This window comes from Asterias amurensis, chromosome 18 (assembly GCF_032118995.1).
Source record: "Asterias amurensis chromosome 18, ASM3211899v1".
NCBI classification, from domain to species: domain Eukaryota; kingdom Metazoa; phylum Echinodermata; class Asteroidea; order Forcipulatida; family Asteriidae; genus Asterias; species Asterias amurensis.
This window is the reverse complement of record NC_092665.1, coordinates 6,134,325-6,156,782: the sequence shown is the minus strand read 5'-3', so window position 1 is coordinate 6,156,782 and position 22,458 is coordinate 6,134,325. Positions and strand designations below refer to the sequence as shown.

The following is a 22,458-nucleotide window of genomic DNA, read 5'->3' as shown; positions in this document are numbered from 1 at the left end:
TCGGCGTCAAATTGTTCAAATGTTAGTGGTCAATGTGGAATTGAAGACGAAGTTTCGCTGAGATGGCCACCTACTTCAGTGATTCATGGGACTTTTAATTATGTGAGAAAACAACAGTACAAAATGACGAACATTGGTCATGTTTTGGTTAAACACCGAGAAGAATAGAGACGTTACATCGATCGACCACTCCACCCGGGTGAAGAGCGTTTTGGGCCCACGGAATTCACGTCAGTATTACGATATCTATTACTTCTTGAACTTAGCATAATCATCAATTGTTTTGATTATTTGTTAAAACAACTATCCAAGTTATTTTGAGTTAAATATTTTGAAGAAAAAGAATCTCTGGAATAACATAAGCCCTTTCAAACTTTCTCTAGTAGGAAAGGACGTTACGTAAACTAATCTATTTCTACCTCCATGCACAGACATGGATGTTACAATACAAAACATTCAAAGAAAACAGAATGGTTAAAGCATAAGGCCCAAGCAATTAGGAGTGGTCTTGCTAAAAAAAACTGCTGGATTAAACAAAACTTTAGTACAAACAAATCAATAAAACAATCCAGATTTTCATCTTCTTCTTCTCTTCGTCCCTTGTCCTCGAACAAAAGCACACTTCCCAAACTCGTATGAACTTGAAACTTCGCACATAGTTAGATATGCATTAGGAGTGGAATAATGTGTTAGTTAGGTCATGATGACGTCATCCATTCTTGAGTAATAAAAATTCAAATAATTATTTCAAAAAATCATTATTTTTGCTCCACGTTTTTTTTTTTTTACTTCTTTTTTAAAATATTATCAATAGAGCGCGAAAAAGCTTCATGAAGAATAGTCTTCGTTCAAGGCGTTTAAAGATGGACTATAACGGTACTCCTACATTAAAATCACTATCATAACTTGTTTATGTTGTGTTCAGCTATCAATTCATTGTTGTGGTCATGTTTTTCTCCAAATAATTTTGCTACAATTTGACCGAAAAAATTTGACCTCGATTCTTCGGATTTGAAATTTCCCGCCCTGTACTGGTTCCCGGCTATTAAACCAACACTGAAATCCAAGCGGATTTGTAAACCAGCGGACGTCATGAACGCGGTCAAAAAATGGTGATGTCATACCCATGAAGCAACGAGAGTAAACAAAGATTACGCCATGTTACTCCGTGTGTTGTGTATGCGTTTTCATCCACACTATAGGCGTGCGTGTGTGCTACGAAGCTTTTTGTTTCTAATGTATCAGCTATAAATACTGCCGACTATTAATTGGTTGTTTGTGGATGCACTAGAAGTTTCAAAGTTTGTGTAAGAAGCCTGGATCGATTCCGAAATTTAAACCTCTAAGCATCGAGAGAATTCAGGGGGATCTTCTACCACCAGGCCCCAGCCAGTGCTGCTTGTGCATGCTACGACGTCGGCGGGGTCCCTCTGCCGTGGCCCTGGTCGCAAGTGGCCGTGGAACAGCAAAAGAATCAAGTGGCATTACAGAAAAGAGAGGGAGAAAAGCCTGGTAAGTACTTGTTAATAATTTTTAAAAATCTACTACTGAGAAACTATCTCCATTATTAATTCAGGCCCAATACATGTACATGTAATTGTAATAAGAAAAATAGTAAACAATCTCTACCCTTTTCATGCAAGGAACAATCATCTTGTTGTCAAATGACACGATGTGCATGCTCTGAATCTGACCCGACTACCATTAAATAGCTACATAGTGTATTGACTCTGTTGAGTGATGAATTCATGTAGCCACCCAAGTGCTTTAGGCATGTTTATGCCCTGGTTTACACTTTCTGGCATGTTCATGCTCAACCATGTGTGAACACTATATTAATCCATTTAAAAAGTTGATTGTTACAGTTAACAGTTTATTGGCCTCGCTGACATGTATTTATATTGGTCTATACTGGATTGCTGGACATTGTTTTTGCCAAAGCTGCCTAAGAAGTGTTCGCTTTTTTTTTTAAGGCACAGCTCAAAAATATGTTCAAACTCCCATCCATATAATTGCCCATCCATAGTCATTCAGAATTTTTCTCTCCTAATTCAGGAATTACCAATTCCAGAGAAGTTTAGTCTGAAGTTTTTCTATAGCTGTGTTTATTGGCTTGGCACGGTTAATTATGGAGTGTTTACTATATTTGCATTTGTAAAATAAGGCCAGTTCTTTTTCAGCACTAGTTTTTTTATTTATTTATTTATTTTTTGTTTTTATATTTTTTTGTACAGAAATAACTCGCAGCTCTACACTACAATGAGAATGCAGGACGAAGACAATGCAGTACGGAGACATGCTAGCCAGAACTAGAAATGGACACCTAAGATTCTCAATAGCACTTTAGGTAAGTAGTAGGCCTATGCATGCAAATTTTCAGAGGATCAGATGATTTCTTCATTTTTAGTTTTTCAGCTGCCCCTTTGAAAACTGTTCCAGTGGAGGGGGGGGGAGGGGATGGGGTGTTGAATCGCAAGAACCCCCCCCACCCCGATCTGTACCTGAACAGTTTTGTACTAGGTGTAGATCTGGGGGAGGGGGGTGGTTGGAGGTCATGTTTTCTATCAGACATAAAGAAAACCTGCCCCCTTGTTGCATGTGGACTCCTTTTGTACTGGTTTTGCGTTAACTCCTGTAAGGTTCTTTTCAAAATTACGCCAACTCAAAGAGAGATTGTCAGTACATGGTGTTACGTCAAACCTTCCCAGATTGTATTTCTGCCTTGTAAATTTTCAAGAAATCCCACATAACAATTATTTGGTTTTGTTTTTTATTTTTCATTAAACAGATACGCATAGAATGCATGCACAATGCACTTGTTCATTGTCAGCAGGGTGACAAGACATGAAAACAACTCCATCCGCAGCTGATGTGTAACCCCCGTGTCATTGATATCAACCTTCACCAGCCGGAAAAGGATGCAACAGCTTTTTTTTTTTTTTTTGGGGGGGGGGGGGGTGGGGGTTCAAAGGTAGTGGGTTCAACTTTGTTTGAAGAAAGAATGACCTGTGTCCAGTTTCATGGATCTGTTCATCACCAAATTCTGCGCTTATGATCACCGTTCTCTGCTTACGTCCAAACGCTAAATTTCTGAGCTTACTTTGTAAGCGTAGAATGCCTGGTATAAACCAACTATGCACCCATGACGGGCAAAAGCAAAAATTCGCTGGTAACCTGTGAAACGGGCTTGATGTAAGCACAGAATTCCCTGCTTTCGCAAGTGCCGATTCTTTTTTTACAGTATGCAGATCCATGAAACTGGGCCCTAGCTAGCCTGTACACATTTATTTTTTGGTGCTTTTTTTTGGTGGGGGGGGGGGTCCATGGTAGTTCTTGTTTAAAGAAAGAATGACCTGTGCCCAATTTCATGGATCTGTTCACCACCAAAATGTGCGCTATGGTCACGGTTCTCTGCTTACGTCCAAAGGCTAAATTTCTGCGCTTAATACTTTGTAAGCGTAGAATGCCTGGTATAAACCAAGTATGCACCCATGACCCGCAAAAGCCAAAATTTGCTGGTAACCTGTGAAACACGCTTGACGTAAGCACAGAATTTCCTGCTTCCGCAAGAGTCGATTCTTTGTTTACAGTAAGCAGATCCATGAAATTGGGCCCTAGCTTGTACACATTGATGTGGGTTTTTATTTTATTTTTTATATATATATATTTTTTTTTTTTGGGGGGGGGGGTAACCAGGGTAGTACAATCAACTTTGTTTAAAAACAGAATGACATGGTCTGTACACAATGATTTTATTATATTCTTTTAATGTACAACTTAGTTTACAATTTACAAAGAGAACCACAGCTAACTAGGTACATAACATGGCTTAGGTTTTCTTTTTTTTTTTCTTTTTTGGGGGGGAGGGGCGTTGACAGGGTTGTATAGTTAACTTTTTTTGATGACGGAATGTTCAGATGATTTCGCTATCACTAGGCAACCTTTTTTTCAATTTTGATATTTTAAACTCAAAAATAAACTATTGTCGTTTGCAAATACATACAGTTTTAGTGTTGTCGTTATTATGGAGGTGTACATGGCTTCTGTTTTTTGTTTTGTTTTTATATTTCTGCTAACCAAGTTGAATGTTGTTACCATGTTAATCATAGTGTATTGTTGACAACAGGGGACAAGTATATTGCACATAAGTGCTAAATTAATCAATTTGAACCACACACCTAATTTTATAAGCCATAGTAATTTACATTTTGTGTCTTTCAGAGGGGTGGGTGGTTCAAATTAAATTAATCAATTTGAACCACCCACCCATCTGAAAGAAACAAAATTAAATAATATACATGTACATTTATACGTAAATTATTATGGCTTATCAAATTATTTCTCACTCCCTCCGGATCATTATAACTTGGAAAATTGTTACGACTAAACCAAAGCAAAGCTGCCTAATCCGTTGGTGGATACGAAAATCCTTCCACTGTACTGTACACAAGGGTTTGGAAACGTCCTTCGTGTTGCTGCCATCAAACATGATGTCGGTGGCAGCGGTTGAACGGACAAGATAGTCCTAAGCTCACCACTTGCTGATAATCATCATTGCAGTGTTTTCTGTAAAACAAAACAAAAGAATTCATACAAAATTATTAACAAAAGAATTCATACAAAATTATTAACAACAGATTTGTGGTTTGCATGGTGAAGTGTTAATATTGCATGTGTGTACCTGAATTGCTTTAAAACTATACCCATGCCAGAAGGCAATCATAATCCAAAGTAGCAGTTACATACATGTACATGAGATATTTGTGTAGATGCACATGTGTCAACCACCACGCAGTTACTTGGTGGAGAAAAACAACAACATAGGTTATCTACAATATCAGTTTAAATTGATAATGTATGAATTTTGCCAACAAAGTATAAAACGCAAGACAAAAATTACCCCTCCTCTCACATTTCTACTGCCCGCTAAGTCAGTGCATGTGTTGTTCACATACATGTATTATAACGTGAATGGAGGTAAACAATAAACCTTGTCCATCATGTTCGTTCATGTTTTAATTTAGTCAAGGATAGCCTTCAACTATTTTTGGGAGCAGAAATAAACTGATCAAACGAAGCATCATTCAGTATAATTCATGAAACGTTTTGTGGCCTTACCAGTCTGTCTTTAGCCGTCGATCATCAGAGTTTGGCTCATCGTCTTCGGCCTGACGATCATCGTCCCCGGGCTGGTTAACTACATGTACTCATAACACGTCTTCGGCTTCTCTCTCGTCCGGTGAGCTCCCCTTATCGCTAGAGCCCTCACTTTCCTCTGAAGTGCCTCCCTGAAATGCCTTTTCCTCATCTATACTGTGGTTTTCCCAAGACCCGCTGCCATCGGACAGTTTCGCTGTTTTTTTGTGTCAAAAAATGCAGCCTATAGTGTCCGATGTTATTCCACATTCAGTGTACATGTAAAATGCACGCACACGATCGACCTGACACACTGTGTACAGAGCTTCGGTACGTGGTGTGACGTCACACACTGTGTATGAATGGTTCGTGGGTCACCGGCTTTTGCCGAAACTGAGTTTTCTGGGTCGGAGTACGCCGCGCGAATTTGTGTTTTTTTTTTGCATGAAGGTAAAGGTTTTATTTAATACTACTAAAATATCAGTCCTTATTTTACATTTCTTGTACAAAAATAGTAATATTGGCTATATCAATAATCTGTTATAGTCCATCTTTAAAGGCGAGAGGTTACTCTTTGACGTTATTCACGAGCCTCGAAGTGTGACGTCAGATGTTCAGGCTAGTATATCCCTATAGCCTGAACATCTGACGTCACACTTCGAGGCTCGTGAATGATAACGCCAGAGAGTGGCCTCTAGCGTAGGTCAATCCTTGTCCATCTTCACCTTTCACCTAGATTCATATGCAGGTGACCGCTAGTACAAATGCCAAAAATCACCTCGGACCAATCAAAACACGGAAACAGAATGCTTACGTCACTGCACGTTTATCCAATGAAATCAGTGTCCAGATATGATACAAATAGTGGGTGTGCCCGATAAGCTTCCCTGGGTCGACCCCGTGGTGCTCACTCGGGTGAACCCCTGACAAGAGCTAATCGAACGAACACACTCGCCCTCTCGTGGTGATGGCATGCACCTCAGGTCACCCCAAGTGACCCACTCCACAAGCAGGGCACTGGGGGGGGGGGGGGGGCTGACCCGGGTGAGCCCCGTCAAAGCTATTCGAACGTACCGGGGCAGATCGGGGTCGACCCAGGGAAGCTAAACGAACGCACCCAATATATTGAGTGCGCCCCACGTGGTCAAACATACGGAGCATTTAGTCTGAGAATATTTCCTGTCCTCTTTCATCCTCTAGACCTACAATACCGATAGGCAAGTACCGGACTCGGCTGGTACGGCTACTGCTTATTTAAGTGGTGTTAAAACCAAGACAGCAGTGATAGGGCTAGACGATTCTGCTATTAAAGGAGATTGTAAATCTAGTCTCAATGCTAATGTGGAGTCTGTTATGATATCTGCTCAAAAGTCTGGTAAGTTTAAAAGAACGTCAACATATTCATATAATGTTTTATAACACACCTCTTGCCTTTTCTGTATTCTGGTTGGCTGAAACACGGTCTCGTGGGATAAGCTTAGTCTAGTGATCGGGCGCATGTGTTTTGCGGGAACTAGCTCTTTGAAAATAGTGCCCGGTTACAGCGCCCTCTCTTGATTCGGTAACTAGTGTACGTCTATTCCCCCCTCGGGCCTTTTAGTGACCAGAAGAGGTGCCTATTTCCCTTGGCCTTCAGCCTCGGGAAATAGGTCCCTCTTCTGGTCACTCAAAGTCCCTCGGGGGTAGACGTACAATTACCTCATTGCCAGTCAATGTGTGTATAATAAGTATGATTTACTTTCATTGATTTGTTGTCAAGTGTTTTGTATTAATTTTAATCTTGTGTTCTTGAAATTGTATCGATCGAATATAATATAGCTAATAAATTAGGTTTTCGTTGCTTTGTGTGCTTTCTAAAGGCAAGGCAACGGGATTCGTCAGCACTGCCCGTGTGACACACGCTACCCCTGCCGCACTTTACGCACATTCGCCCCATCGAGACTGGGAGTGTGACTCTGATATACCGCAGAAGGAAACTGACATCGGTTGCATTGACATCGCTCAGCAACTCATAACACTCGGACAGGATACACAGGTACAATCTGCAACATTGACACAAACCAGTGTTTGCGTTCACTATTCTGAATGTACCGTTTGATTATTCGATACCCTCACCAATATCATGGGTTATTTTGGTTTTTGAATCAGAGTATCTCACAAACTGACCGGCAATGAAACAGGTAGCTGGAAGCATTCGATAGTTAATCAATTTAAACAGTTAATCAATTTAAACAATTAATCATTTTTTAGCATTTTTTTAAAGCGTGCTCACATAATGAAAGGCTGGCAAATGTCATTATTTCAAACTTCCTAGCAGCACTTCCGAAGCAGCTTCCTAGAATACCCTACCTGCTAGTCATTGCTGCATGCCGACCACCAACTTCATGGTACGGTAATTTTTATACTAATTCTTCATTAATCTATGCCAGGTTATAATGGGTGGGGGAAGGATGAAAATGTTACCGAGAGAAGCTGCCGACCCAGAGTATCCTGAAGACTCTTCTAAAGCTGGATCTAGAAATGATGGACGAAATCTCATCGGTATGTAAACCTGACCAAACTTAAACCCAATTATTGATGACTATTGCACCATTTTGCTTTAACAGCTTCTGATCCCATCCAGATTCCATAGAAACCGAGCTACTGAAATCAATAATGCTGAATTGATAATGGTGAATCAAAATTGGTTGATCGATAATTATTAGTCGATATTGGTGAGTCGATATTTGTAAATCAATAACCACTATTCGATGTTGGTGAATCGATAATGGTGATTCGATAATATTTGTGGATCAATAATTGGTGAACCGATAGTCGTAAAAAGATAACTGTGAATCAGTAATGGAGAATCGATAATGGGAAAAGATAATATTGAAACCACAATGGTAAATCAATATTGGTAAGTCGATAATGGTGAATCGATAACTGTCCATGAGCCGCAAGGCGCTGACATTACCATAGAGACAGCATGGTGCGTAGTTATAGAAGATAGGAGGAATGTACTTGAATATAAAGTGGTAATGAATCTGAAATAAAAGATTCGTTTTTACAAATCCAAAATTATGTATGATGTATACTTTACATATAATTTAGTACTAGTAGTTACGTTTTACTCCTAAGCTAGGAGCTTTGTCAATTATATGTTTAGTAACATCGTACATATTTTTGGATTTGTAAAAACGAATCTTTTTTTTCATGATCATCAACAATCCAGACGAACTTATTTATATGCAGTGGACACTATTGGTTATTACTCAAAATAATTATTAGCATACCTTACTTGGTAACGAGTAATGGGGAGAGGTTGATAGTATACAACATTGTGAGACACGGCTCCCTCTGAAGCAACGTAGTTTTCGAGAAAGAAGTAGTTTTCCACGAATTTGATTTCGAGACCTCATAATTAGATTTTGATGAGCATCTGAAAGCGCACAATTTCGTGTGACAAGGGAGTTTTTTTCTGTCATTATTATCTCGCAACTTCGCCGACCAATTGAGCTCAAATTTGCATAGGTTTGTTATTTTATGCATAATGTTGATATACACCAAGTGAGAAGACTGGTCTTTGACAATTACCAATATAGTCCAGTGTCTTTAATGGTAATGAATCTATTCATCTTATAATTATTCTTGTCTGTTTATGTTCTTTTAAAATGTTGTGTTCTTGTAGAAGTATCTCTCATCAAAATAGTTTTACTTGATCAAACCTTGACTTTAAAGATGTTTTTATAGTTCCACAGCTTTTAATTTTCTTTCGGTCACATGAAGCTCTTGCTATATACTACGAATTGAAACAATCAAGCAAGGATTTGTTTCACTAGTTGTTTTACAATATTATGTTTTGTTTAAGACGAATGGCAAGCAGGTAAAGACAAGACAAACAGCAAGTACGTGTGGAATTTGGAACAATTTAAAGACGTCAATCCACTTGAAACTGACAACCTTTTAGGTGAGTTGTTGTTTTATGTACCAATTTGAACAAGTACGAACAATCGTCTGTCGTTCGGAAGATGATTGTGCCTACAACCTTTATGCGCCGCATAAGTCTTGGGCTAAATGTTCATGTAAATAGGTCTAGGATGTTGGTTTGGTAGAGGGTTTCATTTTGGTATCGAAGGTTGTGTCACTTATTTGTCTTGGGCTTTAGGCTAGGTGCCGTTGATCCAGAATTCAAGCATCTGAAAGCACACAACTTCGTGTGACAAGGGTATTTTTTCTTTCATTATTATCTCGCAAGTTCGACGACCAATTGAGCTCAAATTTTAACAGGGGCGTGTTTTGGCGACCATGACCAGAAACAAGTTGCTGACGTCAAATTCACTGACCGAAAAAAATTCAGAGAGCTACGCGAAAACGGGTCGGTAACCAGAAAAAGTTCATGACGTAGGTACATCTCTTGGAAATTTATGTTCTCAAAATATATTGCCGTCATTTTATTATCGAGGAATGGAACTTAGTCTTTGTAATTTTATCAACATTATTTAATTGTTATGCTTCAAAGTATTTCATTTTTAAAAGAATTTCAGTACGTTTTCCGTTAGTTTTTAGAGTCCGCCATCTTAAAACCAAGCCTAATCGAGCCAACAAGTCGGTTACGGTTTGGTCGGAACAGCGGTTCAACCGAACACGCTCGACCAATAGCCAAAGCTCAAACATGTTTCTGGTTAGGGTCGCCAAAACGCGCTCCAGGTTTGTAATATTTTATGCATATGTTGAGATGTACCAAGTGAAGACTGGTCTTTGACAGTTACCAAAGGTCCCCAGTGTCTTTAACACGTTTTATATTCAAGCAGACCAAAATTATTGGTTGTACAGCATTACATTACTTTGTTTGCACTCAGTTTTTATTATTATTATATCACAATAATATTACGTGTCCGTCTTAAGTTTGAACTTTATAACTAACCAGGACGATTTAATAAAGAAACTTTTATTTGACAGTGGTATTAACTTTGCTTACCTTTCAGGTTTGTTTGATCCCAGTCACATGCAATTTGAAGGTAGCCGAATGAATGACGTAGGGGTGAGCCCTCATTGTCTGAGATGGTAGAAAAGGCTATTGAGATACTTCAGAAGGACAAAGACGGGTTCTTCCTTATGGTTGAGGGTAAGTTATTATTACAACATACAGGTTTCTGGTTTTTGTAGAGTGTTGGTTAATTGGTTTCATGAGCCCTAGCCTTGTCCAAGGCTCTATACGCTAGCACAGACCCGCTCTGAATTCACGAACTGCATAGATACTATACCGCACGGTATACATAACAGTACTTGATACCGAGTCTAGTTGCAGCCTCGTTGTATGAGGTACAACAACCTCGAAAAACCATGCTTCGACCCCACGGTATTAAGTAATGTTATATACCGTGCAGTATGCAGTTCTTGAATTCATAGTAGCGAGCCGGTGCTTGCGTAAAAGACCTTGGACAAGACTACATGAGCCCTTTGTGTCATTGCTGCTGTTTCACAAGAGGTTATCGTTATTGGCCCTACCTCTTATTTTTGAGGCTTAGAAAATCATTGACAATCTGAAACCTCGTTATATGGAGTATTTACATTGTCCGGCATCTTTGATGCCATTGTCCAGTCACAGATTGTATGTATTTTCATTGTTGATAACAAGACCACGCAGGTTGGCATGGACGGCCAAATAATATAGCAAACATGCAACCAACCTACTAGATTTTGTCACCAAAGTAGACTTTTCTGCAAACTTGTAATTTGGTTGTAAACAAACATTTTTAAAAACTAGGGCCATTCCTAGTTTTCGAATCTTGGTTGACAAAAACTCCGTCTATGATGTTGCTTTATCACGGTGTGGCCATCTTGATTTTACTCCATTCAAACTCATTGTAACAAAACTGAGGCTGGACAAAATAATAGTCTGGTGCCATGTTTGCGCAATGAATGTTAGCATTCATTACTGTTATGGAAACAGGGAACATGACCGAGATGGTGACAGCGTGATTATAAACCTTTATCACGGTGTGGCCATCTTGACTTTATACTCCATTGTAACCAAACTGAGGCTGGTGCCATGTTTGCGCAATGAATGTTAGCATTCATTACTATTATGGAAACAGGGAACATGACCAAGATGGTGACAGCGTGAACATTCTTCACGAACAAGACACACTACCAGATTTATCATAAAATGTCAATAATTTAAACACAAATAAATCATACTATCTTGAATTGATACACCAAGGTGGCCGAATTGACCATGCGCATCATGACGGGTTAGCCTACCACGCCCTGCATGATACCATTGCAACGGATAAGGCTGTAGCCAAGGCGATGTCAATGACCAATGAAATGGAGACTTTATTTATTGTAACTGCCGACCATAGCCATGTACTATCTATAGGAGGAGCAGCTGATCGTGGTAGTCCAATACTCGGCAGAGGAGGTAAGTTTCTTCCACAAATATAACTTTAAAGGCAGTGGACACTATGACTTCTAACAAGCTTAAGCTCAATGAAAATAAAACTGATACATCGATTGACCCTACTATGGTGGCCCTGAAGGGACATCGCACATCGCAAATATCTTTGCAAATATCTGCGATGTCGGAAATATCTTTGCAAATATCTTTGCAAATATTTGCGATGTCGCAAATATCTTTGCAAATATTTGCGATGTCGCAAATATCTTTGCAAATATCTTTGCAGATAATTGCGATGTCGCAAATATCTTTGCAAATATCTTTGCGAATATTTGCGATGTCGCAAATGTCATTGCAAATATCTTTGCAAATATTTGCGATGTCGCAAATATCATTGCAAATATCTTTGCAGATATTTGCGATGTCGCAAATATCATTGCAAATATCTTTGCAGATATTTGCGATGTCGCACATTTTATCGCATACCTTGTCGCATACTTTGTCGCATAGTTTGCATATTTGTGGCGAGAAATTTTTCAAGAGCCTAAAGGGTTGTTTGGGTTCCAGCCTTCATTCCATTAACATGTACACACGGGTGGATAGTCGGATACAGTCCGCGCATGTTTTTTTTTTATGCCATTACAACTTGCACTAGCCTTTAGTCAAGGCGCACGCGGCACACCGGATAGCACGCACAGCCCCAAAAATTTAACACTCGAAAAAAAGAACATAACCGCGAGCGGCGAAGCGCCTTTACCATAGTACAACTTGCTGTGTACATAGAGCGTTTACGAATCGAAGGCTCAGGCTTGACGCTTCAGGCTTGGGATTTTCAGGCGTGGTGGATCATGGGGGAAATAATAATGCACGAGGACAAACGTGCGTCGTCTGCTTTTTGTGTGTGAGGCATTTATTTATTGATTGTAAAATAAAAATTAAAAAAATAACACCACCACAAAACACATAATCATACCTTTTGTATTGTAACAAACGCATATTCGCTTTCTGATGGTTTAATTATTGTAACAGTACCTCAATAACTTGTAATAATTAAAGCAGCCCACTTCTTAGCTTCACTTGATTGAAAAATGACTTATTTTAGTGAAAGCCAACAAATGATGGTTGTTTTCATCAACAACAAAACGTTCTGAAAACGTCGCTTTATGAAACTGGAATTGAAATTGCATTGAAACTGAAAGCAGGGAAATTTCGAAAGGTAAGTTGTTAAAAACTAGAACATTCTTTTAGAATAAAAACAACATACTCTGACTATCAAGTAAAAACTGCATACAAGCTATACTGCACTACAATGACAACTTTATTTTATCATAAATTGAGTTACCTTTAAACAAAAGAAGTATCAATTTACAGCAATTGATTTTTTAAATAACTTTTTTTTAAGATTACAAAGACGGTGCTAATAAATAATTGTTTGTGTTCTCCCATTAGGCTGGGAAAATGTTAGGTTACTTAACAATTTTGAAGTTCATTGCAACTATGATGATCTCCACTTTAAAGTAAAGCAACATGATTATTTCGTCAACTGTTAGGTTAGTATTTCGGAATTGTCAAGCTTTTTCTTACTGTATTTTTCAGCTGTAGAATAGTTGCTAGCAAAAATTAGCAAATAAGGACAGGTCAGTTTGCTTTATGTTACTTTACATTTAGAATTGAGCTTTATATCTTTGTCGACACTGGTGAAGTTTCTTCTGCTGAATCACAGGTGATATTTCCTCTACCGATGACTAAGTCTAAGCGACTAGTGTGACAAGTGTCGAAGTGGAGACTATTGATTGCCTTGTCGAGTTACAAATACCATTTTTCAACTACTCAGATAGTCGACGTGCTACCATGACTACTACAAAAACAGTCACGACTACTGCTTGGTGAACCAACAGGAGACTTTCTAGGACGATAGGTGGCAGTAGACTTATCGGGCAAAGCCATTGTTCTCAGAATTATGCGCAAGCTCATAACTACATAAACAATAGAAGTTTGCCCGGTAAGTCTGCTGCCACCTAGCGTTGGGAAGTCTCCAATTGTGTCGCTCTTGACTATTCCCAACAACTTCAATCCTTTTAGCACATTAATTTTACTTGATTGGGCCTGCGGCAAACAACTTGCCGCAATGTATCTTAGGAGTTTAAAATAGTCGCAACGAGTTTCAAAGTCGTGACTACAAAGTTTGATGAGTAGTAAACTTCACTTGTTGCCCAGCAGGCCTACTGATGACATCTTATATTGTTCTGAAATGAACTAACAGGTCTTTCGCTTTGATGCGGAACTGGTTAGCACATGTTACGCTTCTCACATTGACGCTTTTCTGCAGATCCTTGTAACTGAATTTAGAAGAAGATACAACCGTATGAGTATGATCAAATAGTCAATGCTTGAGTAGGATCAAATAATCAATGCTCGAGTATGATCAAATAATAAATACTTGAGTATGATCAAATAATCAATGCTTGAGTATGATCAAATAATCAATGCTTGAGTATGAGCAAATAATCAATGCTTGAGTATGATCAAATAATCAATGCTTGAGTATGATCAAATAATCAATGCTTGAGTATGATCAATGAATCAATGCTCGAGTATGATCAATGAATCAATGCTTGAGTACATGTATGATCAAATAATCAATGCAGCCCTCAACATTTTAAATTGCAAAATTATAGCATTAATCAAACCATTCGGGTGATCATTGTACAATGTATTTAAACAAAATTGTTTTTTAGCTCTTGGGATTTAATGTTGGTTTAGAGAGTTTTCTTTCTTACCCCCCCCCCCCCCCCCCCCCCTGTGTATAAAAAAACAAAGGTTAACATTCAAGGGGGGATTGACTTGGAAGTCTCTCGAACTCCAGATCACCACTGATTAGCGGGAACATCTCAAAAGGATGTTGGGTTAGCCTTGCTAAGCCTTGCTACGGCAGTCAAATTGTCACTCCGAAAAAACGCCACTGTAAAAACCCACCCGTATACATTGTACACTGCGTAAACTTAACCACATCGCACGACATGACGCCCCCGTACACTATGGCGTGTCAAACGTTGCATTATTCGATAATGTACAATATATGTGCGATGTTTCTCATATATATGCGATAATTGTCACATATGTGCGATATTCATTTGATGTATGCAATAAATGTAATATATATGCAATAAATGTAATATATATGCAATAAATGTAATATATATGCAATAAATGTAATATATATGCAATAAATTGTAATATATGTGCGATAAATTGTAATATATGTGCGATAAATTGTAATATATGTGCGATAAATTGTAATATATGTGCGATAAATTGTAATATATGTGCGATAAATTGTAATATATGTGCAATAATTTGCAATATATGTGCGATAATTTGCAATATATATGCGTTAATTTTTAATATATGTTTGATAATTTTGTAGTATATTATATGCGATCATTTGTATGCGATGTTTTGTGACGGTATACATATGCGATAATTTAATATACATGTGCGATGTTCGTTCTTATATATGTGCGAAAACGGAATTGTGGGATATAGTATGGCTTCCTGTCCACTTGATCCCCGTATCCGTAATGTTTTAGATCGGGCCAGACTATACTCTGGACGGTATATTATGGTTCCTATGGTTCAATGAGATTGGCGTAGGGTTTATAGTGATGGTCAGGGTACGAGACTCGAGCAGCGTATTTCCGAAATAGCCGGCCAGCCGCGTATTCGGATAATAGAACACATACAGTACAGGGAGGTGACAAAATGTTGCATTTTGCTCAAATCTGAAGGTGAAGATCTGTTTTACTCGAACGAATTCTGCAATATTAGCATAATTTAGATATGTTAATTGATAATATGTCAATTTCATAGCTTCACATGATTAAAAAAATAATTTATAAAAAGTGAAAAACATTAACAAAACGTCAAAAAATGACCCGCAAACAAAAAGGCAAAAAAATTTATTTTGTATTTTTTTGCATTTTTTAATATGTCAAAAAATCATCACTGTGAAATACAAAACCATAACTTGAAAAGAATTTATACCCTTCGTTAAAACAAAACATTTAATTTGTAATCCAGAACTTTCAAGACTAATATAGTGGGCGTATCAAATTTTGGAGCTGGGTAAATTTGGTTCACTATCTAGTGGTTGATTAACCACAGTTATTCTGACGCCATTGTCAATGTACATTCCGCCCAATTACATAGACGGTGGACTTAAACACAATTTGAAAAGAATTTGAACCCTTCGTTAAGACAAAAAGTTGCTTTCTTGTTCCAGAATCTTGAAGGAAGATAGACTGGACGTATCAAATTTTGAGCTGGCTAAATTGGTCAACTATTATTGATTCTGCAATAAAAAGAAAATGTTTGTCTTATCAATTACTAAATAAATTGTTTTATTGTTCGTAAGCATATACTCTTATGTTTGAAAGAAAAACACTTCTATTTCCAGGTGACTTTAAATTGTAGAACAGTTAAAGTTAGTAAATTACCGAGCTATATCTGAAACACTCATGATTGATTATTTTTAATTGTTGTCAATAAAACTTAAAAGTTCTTGTGCTATAAAAATTCAACTGTGTCTTGTTTGCAAAATCATTTTTCAAATTTTTGGAATCTTAGTCACCACATTTATAGTTATGTCAGCCGCGAGCAAAAGGTGGTGACACCCTTCGATAAGACAAACATTTTCTTAAAACATTTTCTTTTTATTGCAGAATCAATAATAGTTGACCAATTTAGCCAGCTCAAAATTTGATACGTCCAGTCTATCTTCCTTAAAAAATGCAAAAAATACAAAAATAAAAATTTTTGCCTTTTTGTTTGCGGGTCATTTTTTGACGTTTTGTTAATGTTTTTCACTTTTTATAAATTATTTTTTTAATCATGTGAAGCTATGAAATTGACATATTATCAATTAACATATCTAAATTATGCTAATATTGCAGAATTCGTTGGAGTAAAACAGATCTTCACCTTCATATTTGAGCAAAATGCAACATTTTGTCACCTCCCTGTACTGCATGTGTTCTATTATCCGAATACGCGGCTGGCTGGCTATTTCGGAAATACGCTGCTCGAGTCTCGTACCCTGACCATCACTATAAACCCTACGCCAATCTCATTGAACCATAGGAACCATACTATACCGTCCAGAGTATAGTCTGGCCCGATCTAAAACATTACGGATACGGGGATCAAGTGGACAGGAAGCCATACTATATCCCACAATTCCATTTTCGCACATATATAAGAACGAACATCGCACATGTATATTAAATTATCGCATATGTATACCGTCACAAAACATCGCATACAAATGATCGCATATAATATACTACAAAATTATCAAACATATATTAAAAATTATCGCATATATATTGCAAATTATCGCACATATATTGCAAATTATTGCACATATATTACAATTTATCGCACATATATTACAATTCATCGCACATATATTACAATTTATCGCACATATATTACAATTTATCGCACATATATTACAATTTATCGCACATATATTACAATTTATCGCACATATATTACAATTTATCGCACATATATTACAATTTATTGCATATATATATTACATTTATTGCATATATATTACATTTATTGCATATATATTACATTTATTGTTTATATATTACATTTATTGCATACATCAAATGAATATCGCACATATGTGACAATTATCGCATATATATGAGAAACATCGCACATATATTGTACATTATCGAATAATGCAACGTTTGACACGCCATAGTACACGGCCTCTGCATGCGGTAATAGTGGTACGAGTGCGGATGACTTGTGCACAGTAGTCGTACGACGAGTGTTCAGCAATGTGACGGTGTATACGGGTGGGTCGTGCGGTGTGATTACACACTACGCACAGTGTATACGGGTGGGTTTAGACCGTCGTCTTTTTCGGAGTAAATAATGCCACAGCCTTGATATTTATAGTATTCATTTTGGTTTTTACCCATATACACCGATGTGGTGTTAGCACTATATACTCAACACTTACCAGAGTAAAAACCAAACTGAATATTCGTAACCCAGTGCAATTTTAACATCATTTGCAGCTGCTAAAATTTAGGATTCATACTGCCTCAGCTACTGGGCAAACTCGGTGGTCTAGTTTAGCATGAAATTGCTCTAGAATTGCAAAGGTTGTGGATTTGAATCCCACCCGAGTAATTTGCCTGTGATTTTTGTTTTCACAGAACTCGGGTAAGTACTGAGTTTACAGTGCTTATATAACACACATCGGTGTATAATATGGGTAAAAACCAATTATGTGATTCATACCGTACGTACCTGACAGATATGGGCGGTGTTCAAGTATCCTTTTGCCCCTATTAGTATTAGACTTGAACCTCGGCCTGGTGGTTTTCCTCACACCAAAGTCACTCTTCCAACTCTACATTGTACTTGTAGGCCTACATGATAAAATAAAACAATAAAAGTTGATACAAGTAAGAATGTTGATGAATGCCAGTCCTCTTCTACAGAAAAATGTTAGAATCCTTATTCCACAAGCAACGGGTGTTCTTCTATCTAGCGAAGTCCCCCCCCCCCCACCCCAACACCCAACCCATATAGCCCCTGCTTGATAAGTTGGTGCAGGTGTGCATGTATCATCATTCATTCGTTCATGGCTAATATGCAAATTTATGTAATCATGTAACCTTTTTTAAGTTGCCAAGAAATGTGTTTCCCTTCAGAAAACTCAAATTAATTACTAAATACCTCGTACATCAGTCAGAAGTAAACAATATGAAATATTATTATTTATAAAGTAGACCTACATTACAACAAAACATTTCTTGAAAAAAGGGAACAAAGTGAAATATTATTCATAAGTAACAACAGGGTTCAATGTAATGTTTATTTAAAAAAAATCGGTTCAGCTTAAACGAAACCGCAATATTTATAACTAATACATGTATCACTATCCAGCTCTCGGCCTGGGGATTATATTTAAATATTTATAAACAACTTTCGTTTTTAATCAGCAGACAAGGAATTTGATGTCTGCCAACGAAAAATAAAACCATAAACAAGTTAAGAAGACAAGCCCTACTTTCACAAATATTATCCTGTCAAAAAATTCCCGAATGTAGCTTGGCTTCATCAGTAAATGTTGAGAATAAAACCAAAAGACAATTTTCACGAATTAGATGCAGCACTAAGTTACCGGCCACACGTACTTGTATCCGTCATTTTTAACGCGAAGTAAATTACCATAAAAAATTACATTTTATATCAAAGCTTACCTTAATATCATTGATGCAAATTGTTCGCGTTCTCATGGGTGGTATATCAGGTGAAGACTGTTGTTATTGATAGTAAAACGCCCTCAAAAGAGACAGATTTGTCAATTTTATAGAACGGTAACCAAGGATTTTAATGGCTGCCGCAAGAAAAAGTTTTATCATCACAAATCTGACGTCATGAAGCCCTTTAGGCTCTTGACAAATTTCTCGCCACAAATATCCAAACTATGCGACAAAGTATGCGACAAGGTATGCGATAAAATGTGCGACATCGCAAATATTTGCAAAGATATTTGCAATGATATTTGCGACATCGCAAATATTTGCAAAGACATTTGCAAAGATATTTGCGACATCGCAAATATTTGCAAAGATATTTGCAAAGATATTTGCGACATCGCAAATATTTGCAAAGATATTTGCGATGTGCGATGTCCCTTCAGGGCCACCATACCCTACTGATTCTGTCAGCAACTTATAAATAAAATTTGATTCTCATAATAATATTACAATGAGCAAGTAAGTTTCTAGCCTCTGCCAATCAATAAATTTTCAATTACGTAACTTAAGGAGAATCAAACGGTACCTGGATAAGGATACTCTCCATCATGTTGTCAGAGCTTTAGTCCTCTCTCGTATTGACTATGGCAATCTCCTTTTATTTGGTGCAACGTCATATGAATTGGACAGAGTTCAAAGACTACAAACTAGTGCAGGTCGTTTAGTATGTTCCACACCCTTGAGAGAACATATTATTACCCCATCACTTAGGGAACTTCATTGGCTACCAATTAGAGAACGAATCCATTTTAAGATTGCTCTTCTCGTTTTTATGCTATAACAAAACTACACCTCATTATTATCACTTAACTGTCACATTACACTCCTCCACGATTTCTTCGGTCCACGCTTGACATCACTCGCTTGAATGTTCCCCGAGCAAACAAAGTTTTAGGTCAGAATGCTTTCATTGTAGCTGGGCCCATGATTTGGAACAATCTCCCAACTGCCATTAGGGAATCTAATACTCTGTCTGCTTTTCGTAAAGTCCTTAAGACTCACCTTTTTCCAAGTTAATTTCTTTCTAGTGCGCTATGATCTTGATGGAATAGCGCCTTATAAATATTAATTGTTATGTTATGTTATGTTATTGTTATTGGTAATTACTCAAAATAATTATTAGCATAAAACCTGACTTGGTAATGAGTAATGGAGAGCTGTTGATAGTGTAAAACATTGTGAGAAACGGCTCCCTCTGAAGTAACGTAGTTTTCGATAAGTAATTTTTCACGAATTTGATTTCTAGACCTCAGACTTAGAGTTTGATGTATATAAACTATGCATCTAAAAGCACACAACTTCTTGTGACAAGGGTGTTTTTCTCTCATTATTATCTCGCAACTTCGACGTTTGATATTTTTTTGTCTTTGACAATTACCAATAGTGCCAGTGTCTTTGAACAATTAAAAGCTATATCTGTCAAAATATCATTTGTATGCAAAATAATATACAATGAATTTAAAGAGAGACTGTTTCTAACTATTATTATTTATTTACTTCCCCTTTTTCAAAGGGCGGTATCTCTCGATAAATCCAACTGTTTGTATAGACTGCAGCTTTATTATGTTTTGAAACAAAAAGTAAACTCCGTTAAGTTACCCGAATGCAGACTGAATTCTGACCAGTAAGTAATGTTAACAAGTTGTGCAAGCTTCTCAGTTTTCTATAAGTGAATGGTGATTCATCGTCAAACCATTCATATCTAAATTCTAATTACAACAAAATGGTTTTGCATAAACGTCAAGGTCTGATGAATGATGGTTTGCCGTTTACAACACTCTCATATGCAAACGGCCCTGGAGGAATTGAGGAGTTAAACAGCTTAAAAAGTATTGGTTCGAGACGGAATCTGACGGATACCAACACAGGTAAAGCTTCAATTGATTACTTTGAGTTTTGGTTTATACCACTCAAGTACAGCACTCAGTAAAATTAAATCCGAGTATATGCAGACTTTTTGAAATATTTTAAATATTAAACACATAACTTGGCAAAGTTACAGGGAAGTTTTTGCAAACACGATTTTGCCAAGGGAAAGTGCCCCTTTGCCATTTCATAGAGTTAATCATTAACTTGTGTAAACAATTATTTTACTTGTATTGTGATAAACATTGTTTTATTATTTGTTTGTGCAGAAGCTGCCGATTTTCACCATCCAGCGCTTGTCCCAATTGATTCAGAGACTCATGGTGGAAAAGACGTCACTATTTACGCCAATGGACCAACGTCGCATCTTTTTCACGGGGTCCATGAACAGCACTACATTGCCCACGTGGTCAGATATGCTTCCGGGTTAAACTGCCACAATGGGGCGCCCTCTACAGGACCAAATTCCATTTTGGCTTTACTGTTGTTTTCTTTCGTACGGAAGCTTTCGTACGGAAGTTTATAGATTGAAAAATAAATTCAATGAATGTATTTTGTCCAGTTTATAGCAAAGACAGCCAATATTATAGTTTAATCGTGTTTGCAAACAGTAAAACAAACAACCACAAACATGACATATGTTAACCGTTTTCACAGCTGCTTAAATCAAAGCGACTTTTTCCAGTAATATCACTTTTGAATCAAACATACAAAAAAAGAAAAGAACGCCAGGCCTAAATGAGAAACTGGCTGGATACATTTTTGTTTAATGTTTGATGAAAACAAATCCCAAAAATCAAATTACTTTGACATTTGAACATGTGATCTTTATATTAACGTAGCCCTGGTGTTTCCTCGCCTTGTCCATATACTTGTTTGCCGTGGTAGCCAGAGACCAGTGACCCGCTCTGTGAAAATGAGTACAATTTCGCGCAATGCATTAGCGTGCAATGGACGGTTACATTATGTGGAAGGGGTCGTTGTGGAGAGGTTTTTATTTTGTAACAATGTTTTTGTTCTACTAGTTTAGGATCAATATTTTCATTGTCAATATTCAGATAACTTAATTGAAGTCATAAAGCTAAAAAAAAAAAAATCATGATTTTGTTAAGTAAACGTACTTTGGTTTCATTTGTGTCCCTTTTTATTTCTACATAGCGCGAAGTATCGCTGATTTGTATTCCTTGCAGTTTTGTCGTTCGGTACCCCCTACGTTCATTATGGTATCATCGGAAACCTTTGACACTCGCCTTTCCGAATATTAGAGGAGATTAAAGCCATGGTTAAAACTAAGGCTGCACAATTGTTAGACCAACAGAGGGCGTTATTTATAATACTCGGATGTTATTGTGGGCTTAGTGTGTGCGTTCGCCCCCCCCCCCCCAGTTTGTAAATATTATTTCAAATGTGACGTCAAGGTCACATGGGGCTCCCCAGGGTGATCAACCATTTCCCTCCAATAGACCGTGTAAGTCTCACGATGATAAGGTCACCACTGAGCTTCCGGGCACCACAGAGCCATCAGCTGGGGAGATTAACGTGCGTGCAATTGTAGTGTGATTTTGTTTCTGTCTGATCACTTTTTATCAATCCCCACAACGTAGTTATCGAATGATTAAATTTACATTTACCAATCACTAAAATCTGTAAACTTAAACAAATTAAAAGGAAGAAGTAATGCGCCACCATCCGGCTCGAAGTGCCCGATTGGTAAGCAAAGTG

The 22,458-nt window shown here is 37.5% G+C and overlaps 1 long non-coding RNA gene and 1 pseudogene across 1 annotated transcript; both read left to right on the top strand.

Annotated features, from left to right (window-relative positions):
* The first annotated feature begins 1,024 nt into the window (after positions 1 to 1,024).
* LOC139950783 (uncharacterized) lies at positions 1,025 to 3,178 on the top strand. Its single transcript, XR_011787702.1, has 3 exons — positions 1,025 to 1,512; positions 2,235 to 2,347; positions 2,789 to 3,178. It is a non-coding gene; the product is annotated as an uncharacterized lncRNA (long non-coding RNA).
* Positions 3,179 to 5,878: 2,700 nt separating this feature from the next.
* On the top strand, positions 5,879 to 21,262 carry LOC139950960 (alkaline phosphatase, tissue-nonspecific isozyme-like; annotated as a pseudogene).
* The last annotated feature ends 1,196 nt before the right edge of the window (positions 21,263 to 22,458 follow it).